Source organism: Macrotis lagotis, chromosome 6 (genome assembly GCF_037893015.1).
Source record: "Macrotis lagotis isolate mMagLag1 chromosome 6, bilby.v1.9.chrom.fasta, whole genome shotgun sequence".
In the NCBI taxonomy this organism is placed as follows: domain Eukaryota; kingdom Metazoa; phylum Chordata; class Mammalia; order Peramelemorphia; family Peramelidae; genus Macrotis; species Macrotis lagotis.
In genome coordinates, this window is record NC_133663.1 from 38,473,804 (window position 1) to 38,482,438 (window position 8,635).

An 8,635-nucleotide genomic window follows, 5' to 3' on the forward strand; every position below is an offset into this window, starting at 1 on the left:
TTTCTCCTTTCTCCTTCTTTCTCCTTCTCCTTTCTCCTCCCTCTTTCTCCTTCTCCTTTCTCCTCCCTCTTTCTCCTTCTCCTTTCTCCTCCCTCTTTCTCCTTCTCCTTTCTCCTCCCTCTTTCTCCTTCTCCTTTCTCCTCCCTCTTTCTCCTTCTCCTTTCTCCTCCCTCTTTCTCCTTCTCCTTTCTCCTCCCTCTTTCTCCTTCTCCTTTCTCCTTTCTCTTTCTCCTTTCTCCTTTCTCTTTCTCCTTTCTCCTTCTCCTTCTCCTTTCTCCTTCTCCTTCTCCTTTCTCCTTCTCCTTCTCCTTTCTCCTTCTCCTTCTCCTTTCTCTTTCTCCTTCTCCTTTCTCCTTCTCCTTCTCCTTTCTCCTTCTCCTTCTCCTTTTCTCCTTCTCCTTCTCCTTTCTCCTTCTCCTTCTCCTTCTCTTTCTCTTTCTCTCTTTCTCCTTTCTCTTTCTTCTTTCTCCTTTCTCCTTCTCCTTCTCCTTTCTCCTTCTCCTTCTCCTTTCTCCTTCTCCTTCTTTCTCCTTTCTCCTTCTCCTTTCTCTTTCTCCTTCTCCTTTCTCTTTCTCCTTCTCCTTTCTCTTTCTCTTTCTCCTTTCTCTTTCTCCTTTCTCCTTTCTCTTTCTCCTTTCTCTTTCTCTTTCTCCTTTCTCTTTCTCCTTTCTCTTTCTCCTTTCTCTTTCTCTTTCTCCTTTCTCTTTCTCCTTTCTCCTTTCTCTTTCTCCTTTCTCTTTCTCCTTTCTCTTTCTCTTTCTCCTTCTCCTTCTCCTTCTTTCTCCTTCTTCTTTCTCCTTCTCCTTCTTTCTCCTTTCTCTTTCTTCTTTCTCCTTCTCCTTCTTTCTCCTTTCTCTTTCTCCTTTCTCTTTCTCTTTCTCTTTCTCTTTCTCCTTTCTCTTTCTCTTTCTCCTTCTCCTTCTCCTTCTTTCTCCTTCTTCTTTCTCCTTCTCCTTCTTTCTCCTTTCTCTTTCTTCTTTCTCCTTCTCCTTCTTTCTCCTTTCTCTTTCTCTTTCTCCTTTCTCTTTCTCTTTCTCTTTCTCTTTCTCCTTTCTCTTTCTCTTTCTCCTTCTCCTTCTCCTTCTTTCTCCTTCTTCTTTCTCCTTCTCCTTCTTTCTCCTTTCTCTTCTCCTTTCTCCTTCTCCTTCTTTCTCCTTTCTCTTTCTCCTTTCTCTTTCTCCTTTCTCTTTCTTCTTTCTTCTTTCTCCTTCTCCTTCTTTCTCCTTTCTCTTTCTCCTTTCTCTTTCTTCTTTCTCCTTTCTCCTTCTCCTTCTCCTTTCTCTTTCTCCTTTCTCTTTCTTCTTTCTCCTTCTCCTTCTTTCTCCTTTCTCTTTCTCCTTTCTCTTTCTTCTTTCTCCTTTCTCTTTTTTGTTTTTCTTTCTCTTTTTCTTCTCTCTTTCTTTCTTCTCTCTATTCCCCTCTCTTTTTCTCCTTCCTTTTATCTTTTTCTCCTTCCTTTTATCTTTTTCTCCTTCCTTCCTCTATTTCACTCTCTCTCTCTCTCTCTTTCTCCCCCCCCCCCCATGCTTTATCATTTAAACACCTATGGTTTTGTAGATCTGAAGCAGTTCTTTGCAGAAATGGAGACAAGGAGAAATAAAGAATGCCATTCTCTACTTCCTTCATATTCCTTTTTCATCCCCCATCTTCTAATAAAGCCCCTGAGAGGACCTCCCTAAACCTCTATGGCAATCTGCTCTCAATGGTAGTTCAAATTCCTTACTCCTGTCATTTCATACTTGCTTGAGGCTAAACCAGGATTTCTTAATACTTATTGGAAAAAGATGTGTTTTTAATTCATGGTACATACAAGGGTCATCAAACTGTTTGGCAATCTGCTAAGGTCCTTCCCATCATCTTATTTTCTGAACAACACAAAATAACTAGGGTTGCTAAGAAAACAAAATATATATTAACTATATTATATTCCACGTGTACATATTCATTCTTACATGCACCCAGACATATTTGGAGATTTATGTCAATAATCAAGGGAACTTGGATTAAGAACCCTGGTCTAAATTAAATTAGTGGGTGAATTGTAACCCTTTATTTACTCACTAATGTGTGACATTTGAGCCTCAATCTGTGTCCACTGGCCCACCTTACAGGAAATTATGCTCCTTATAATCTTAAAATTGGCGTCTCTAAATACCCAATTTCCTCCACCATCAACTCTTTTGTTCTCAGCCTTTCTGATTAATAAGAAAAATCACACATGGAGGACACTGGTAGAAAAAACATCCTGAAGACCATCCCTCCCTATCTTAGGAAGCTTGGGTGACTGGAGAACAATGAAGAGTTACTAGCAGGGAAGGGAAGGTGGAGAGGGGGGCATCCCCATTAGGAGAGGTAGACCCCTGCTGCCATCTGTCCTTACCCAACGTTTAAGAATTCAGAAAGGATAATTGCTACTTTTACTTCAAGGCAAATGCAAACTCCCTCTATTGGGGTTATGGGGAGGGGGCAAAGGGAACTGGATTTCCAGTTTATGGTGTGGAAAAGACTATTTATGCATATATTTGCAGAAGCATCTATCTCTCTATTTCTGAATACAAGCATGCATCATGGTCTTATGTATAGGATGCAGGCATTCTAGGAATGTGTTTATGTACAGGTTTGGCCTGGTGTGCCCATGTGCCCACATGCATGAATCTATACATGTTGTTTGTGAATACACATGTACCCACATGTATCATGTACATACATGCTCATATGTAGATCCAAATGGACACATTACTCATAGTTTTGCTATATACATATTTGCAATGAATTTATACATGCATGCATCTCTCTGTTTCCCAAATTATATGAACTTGTGCAAATATTCATGTTTTCATATATGTGCCCATGTGTATGTTCACATCTCCATTGTTTGGAGACAAGAAAGCAGATCAAAAACAGTGAGAAGCACCTCATTTCCTTTGTGAATAGTCTCGCAAACTGCTCAAAGGTCTTCAAAGGAGGAAGAATGAGGCAGGAAGCCTGCCTCCTCCTGATAGAGTATTCCCAGATGCCCTAGGACAGAATTGGGACCCCTTCTTTCCTTTGCCATTTCTCCCATTCTTGCTCAGTGACTTAGAATATTGGCTGAATATGAAAAATCTGAGGTCAGAAAGAAGTGCAGCCTCCAGCCCTCAGACCCCAGCTTCCATCCTCCTCCAGCTGTTCTCAGCCCCCTAACTTTCATCTCCTAGCTCCCATCTCCTATACCACATCCTCTATCCCCTAACTCCTAGCCTCTACCTTCCATTTCCATCATTGACCCTCATCTTCTATTACTAACCCCATCCATATACTATCCTGTCTAGGCCAGCCCCTACCCCATCACTAGCCTACATCCCCAGTCACCAACCCTCATCCTCCATCAACTATTCCAAAACCTCTACTTCTAGCCTTCATCCATCAGTCTATTCTCTATCCCCCATCCCTTACCCCATTACTTGCCTATATTTTCAACCTCTAGCCCCATCCTCCAACATCTAGCCCAAATTCTCTATCTCCAGCCTTCATCCACTATCCTCTATCCTCTATCCCTAAGCCCCTACCCCCATCTCCAACCTCCATCCCCAGTCACTAATGACCTATCCACATCATCTAACCCAAATTCTCTATCACTAGCTTTCACCCACCATCCTCTATCCTCTATCCCTGAATCCCTATCCCCTCCTTCCTCCCTGTTCTCTATTCTCAGCCACTAGCCCCCATCCTCCATCACCTAACCCAAACCCTCTATTTCCAGTCTTCATCCACCATCCTTTATCCTCTATCCCTGAGCCCCTATCCCATCCCTAGCCTACCTTCCCCAGTTCCTGGCTCCCATCCTCCATCCTCCAGGCCCCCAACCTCTGGGAGCCAAGCCAGCCTCTAGTCTCCTGACATGACTGCCTTTGCTTCCTGCCTATCTCCCATCCCCCTGCCATCTCTGCTCCATCGCCCCAGCCTGCTGCCTGGCAACCAAGCCGTGGGCGATGTCACCCGGCTGTAGACTGGCTGTTAAAGGGGAATAAACAACAGCTCCTGGATTTGTCCCCAGCCACAGCTGGGGGCGGCTCCTGGGCCTGGCAGCATCTGTCAGTGATATTTTCAGAACCCAGCTTCATACCAAAGGGTTGGGATATTAATGTCATCCCCCCCACCCCCATGCCTTGCCTCCAATGATTTCCAATGGTCCTTGGTGCCAGAATATTTCTTCCTAGCACCTACCCACTGAAAAACCAACCTAGGATGAATACAGCCTTGCATTCTGAGCCCTTCAAAGGAGAAAGTGGTAGTAGGAAGCAAAGAGTTGAGAATTGGTGATAAGTTCCCTCATTATCTCCCATGCCAGTGGTCATAACCAATATTTGTTGGATTTTTTTCTCATAAGAAAACCCCAGATAATAGACTTGAAGACCATCCAGTGATGATTAGTGGCCCCAAGGTACACAGGAAAAAACACTCAATAGTGAACAAGACTGCTAAGAATGAGTCAGCCATCATTTGCTCTTTTGTCCCTCTCTGCTCTTTCTGGATGGTTGCCGTGGCTGCTTATGAATGGACAAAAGGGGATCTTTGCCGCAGCTCAGAAACTTTGGGTGCAGATGGGGGGGGTGGGGCACTCAGCATTTTGACATGAAAATAGCATTAAATCACAAGAAACAAAAATATGCAAAAAATCTCTGTATTGGAGGAAGGCACTTCCTGATCCTAAATCACCATGGGACTTGATGGTAGCCAGGGACAGGGAGACCTGAACTCATGTTCTTCTCGTTTGTATGTGTGACCTAAGGAAAGATTCAGAATCTCCCAGAGTGTCTCAGAAAAAAATGTAAATTGAAGCAGCTGACTTCTGTCCTTAATTTCCTTTGTGATCTCAGACAAGCCAGTTGACCTTTCTGTGGGGGCCTCAGTTTCCCCATCTGCATAATGTATGAGCTGCTAATTATCATAGTTCTGAACTCTTTCTCTCTCCCCACCCCCTCCAATAGACAACTGGCTGGGGTTCATCCTCTATTTTCTTTGATTTTCCATAAATCTTTAGCAGAAGGATGCCTAGAACAAAGCCCTTTCTCGTCTCACCCCAATTCTTTCCCAACCTAGGGAATTGAGCCTTATGGATCTTTATTTTCCAGCTCACAAGACTCTCTCAGTTGGAGACTGCAGGAGAACTGAAAGGAGAGTCAAAGCCTACCCACAGAGCCATTGGATTAATTCCGACTCGGTTGTAAACATATATTGCAATTCTTCAAAGGGTCATGGAGCTCTGACAACTTGGAAGACATTCTTCTGGAAAGTTTTCAACCTACTGGGGGGAATGGAAGAAGAGAATGAGAAATTGAAAAAAAGGAAAAGAAAAAGAACATTTTAAAAATCATGAGTCAGCCCTTGGGGAGAAGCATTCTTTCATCTATATTTACTGTTTTCTAGGTTATCAGGAATCAGAATGGAAAATATTGACCAACCTCAGTTCTGCCTAGTGTCTACTATCATTAGCTATAGGAAGAAAAGGGGAACCTTTAAACTAATCAAAATGCCCCGTCCTGTCTCCTCAACAAGGCTAGCACATAGAGCAACATAATAATAGCAGCAACACAACAGCAACAACACTGGATGTGTTATGGAGTAGCTTGGTGGTACAGTGGATAAAGTGCCAGACCTGGAGTCGGGAAGACCTCTCTTCCTAAGTTCAAATCTGACCTCAAACACTAGTTATGGAACCCTGGATGAGTCAATTCATTCTATTTGCCTCAGTTTCCTCATCTGTAAAAAGAGTTGGACTTTGAAGTCAGAAGGACAGGAGTTTAAATATAGCCTCAGACACCTGATACTCACTAGCTGTGTGAACTTAGGTAAGTCACTTAATCCTGATTGTCTCACATCTGGGACCGGAATCATCCTGATTCATATCTGACCACTGGATCTAGATGGTTCTGGAGGAGAAAGTGAGGCTGGTGACTTAGCACAGCACCTCCCTCACTCAAATCCAGTTCATGTGCTTGTCATGGAGATCGCCTCCCTAGTGTCATGATCTTCTTTGAGAATGAAGGACAAACATCATATCGAGATGATCAAAATGAGTTAGAAAAGGAAATGACAAGTCATTCTAATTTCTTTGCCAAGAAAACCCCAAATGGGGTCTTGTAGGGTCAGACATGGCTGAAACTACTGAACAACAAAAAAAGAATGGACAGAAGTAAATGTAATCAGAAAACCTTTGGAGTCATTCTCCATTCCCTTCTTCCTGACGTGGCTTCTCCACTGTTCATTGCTTTGTTCACACTTCATTTGATCAAAGTCCTTATTAAAATGTGGCACTCAATACTGGATAGCTTACCCCAGGAAGACCTGGAAAAGTCAACCAATTGCCACTGTCATTCTGCAGGCTGCCCTTTATTTACAGAACCTAACATTTTATTAACTCAAATTGTTCATGCAGTCAAAGTGAAAATCCTTGACTGTCCTGCAATTTTTCAGGGGTGTGTGTGTGTGTGTATGATATATAAGTGTGTATGTATGTGTATTTGTGTGTGTATAAGTGTGAATGTGTGTGTTCTCATATGCAAGTGGAAGTTTTTATATTTTTACCATTAAGTTTATTCTTGATAGTTTTAGCTTATCCTTCCAGCATGAACATAACCCCTCCAGATAGGAAACTTATATCCAGTTTGGCATTGAGACTTTATTCACACTTGCGAGTATATAACCACTCAAGAATTCTACCTAACATTTCACATTTCAAAGAGTGGAGTTAGAGAGGATCATAAAAGCTACTGAATCTACATTTCTTCCTCAATTTATAAATGAGGGGTCTGAGGGACCAACAAGTTATGTGACTTGCTCAAAGTCACACAACCAGTAACTTCCTGAGGCAGGATTTGAATTCAGGTCCCCCTAACTCCAAGTCCAATGCTCTGTTATACTCTGCTGCTTCTTTTTTCCCCCTCTTTATATTTGTTAGAGCCCTTGCATTTGTACAATGCAATATCTGACTCATAGCTGGTAATGAACAAATATTTATTCTTTTTTTTTTAGGTTTTGCAAAGCAAATGGGGTTAAGTGGCTTGCCCAAGGCCACACAGCTACATAATTATTAAGTGTCTGAGACGGGATTTGAACCCAGGTACTCCTGACTCCAAGGCCAGTGCTTTATCCACTGAGCCACCTAGCCTCCCACATTTATTCTTGAGGGAATGAAAACTGGTTTTAAATCCATTGGATCCTGACTTGAGACCTGGATCTGCTGCTCACTCCCTGGGTGAATGGGGATGATCTGTCTCATGTTTCTGTCCATTTGTTTTTGTAAAATAAATCAGTTGGATTTGATCACCTTAACTCAGATATCTTTGTAACTATGGGATAGTCACTTCTCTCCAGATCTCAGTTCTTCTTTAGGATGACCTCTGAGAAAGTACTTAGGGAGGACCTAGCTCTTTGACTGACTTCTGTGCTGAAATATATTCCAGAACCACTCCTAGTAACTCTGGACAAGCATGAAGAACAGTCAAGTTGACAAAAAACAGTATATAATTTTTCTAATTAAATTAAACAAACAATTTTTCTTAAAAAGCTGAGGCTGATGATTCAAGAAACTGCAGAAAAGTGAGCTACTTCAAAGTCAGGGTGTAATAACAGAAAGAGACCTAGATTTAGGATTAGAGGACTAAGGTTCAAATCTCGCCTTATCCACTAAACTTGAGCAAATGACTATTTCCTCACTTACAAAATGAAGGAGTTGGATTAGATGGTTTCTGGGTGCTTATTCTAGCTCTAAATTTATTGTCCTATATAGATAGTTAAATAGACTTCTGCTTGCTATCCCTCTCCAGCAAAATTATAGAAAGAATTATTTAGCAAATAAGATGTGAGCACTTGAAAAAGGTGACTCACTCCAACTTCAGAGGCTTCTGAAATGAAGAAAATTGAAACAGGGATCATCAGGAGCCAGAAAGGCTTCACCAAAACCAAATCACAGCAAAGGAAATTTCCAATTTTATTCCATTGCTAGATGGGTGAATCAAAAGATTGTTGCAGATATAGGTAATCAGTAATAAATTCAAGAAAGTTTTTCTTGATATCTTTGCAAACTTTCCCTGCTCTTTTAGATCTCTCCCTTCCAGTGAATTCTTATGACATTTATGATGGTAGCTGAACCTGGAATCAGGAAGACCTACATTCAAATGGGACCTGAGACAAGGACCTCAATCTGCCTCAGTTTTCTCATCTATTAAATGAGGATGATGTTGTCTTCTTCCCAAGCTTTTGTGAGGATAAGATGTAATAACTTATATAAAGCACCTGCAGATTAAATCATTATATAATGATATATATTATTGCTAGTGTTGGTGCTATTACTGCTGTTATCTGACCCACTCATCTGACAGGGATCATATTGTACTTTATATTGTCATTATTTTATTTGGGTATACTCTGTTTTCTGATTAGACTCTAAGTTATTTGATTGGCAATACAGTGATTCCCCCCCTTCCTTTTTTTTCCTGGTTTCTACACATGGTCATATGAATGGAACTGGATTGATAACATGAATGGTAACAATGTCCATTTGCATAGAGCTTTAATGTTTACAAAGTGCCTTCCTCATGACAATATAACAGAGGCTGCTAGTGGCACAGGAGTTAGAGTAAAAAACCTGAGA

General features: G+C 41.5%; 1 long non-coding RNA gene across 1 annotated transcript in view; it reads left to right on the forward strand.

Annotated features, from left to right (window-relative positions):
• LOC141491616 (uncharacterized) overlaps positions 1–7,873 on the forward strand; it is a 29,534-nt gene extending 21,661 nt beyond the window's left edge. The window contains exon 3 of the long non-coding RNA XR_012469668.1: positions 5,115–7,873. This is a non-coding gene — a long non-coding RNA (uncharacterized LOC141491616). The remainder of the gene's footprint in view (positions 1–5,114) is intronic.
• The last annotated feature ends 762 nt before the right edge of the window (positions 7,874–8,635 follow it).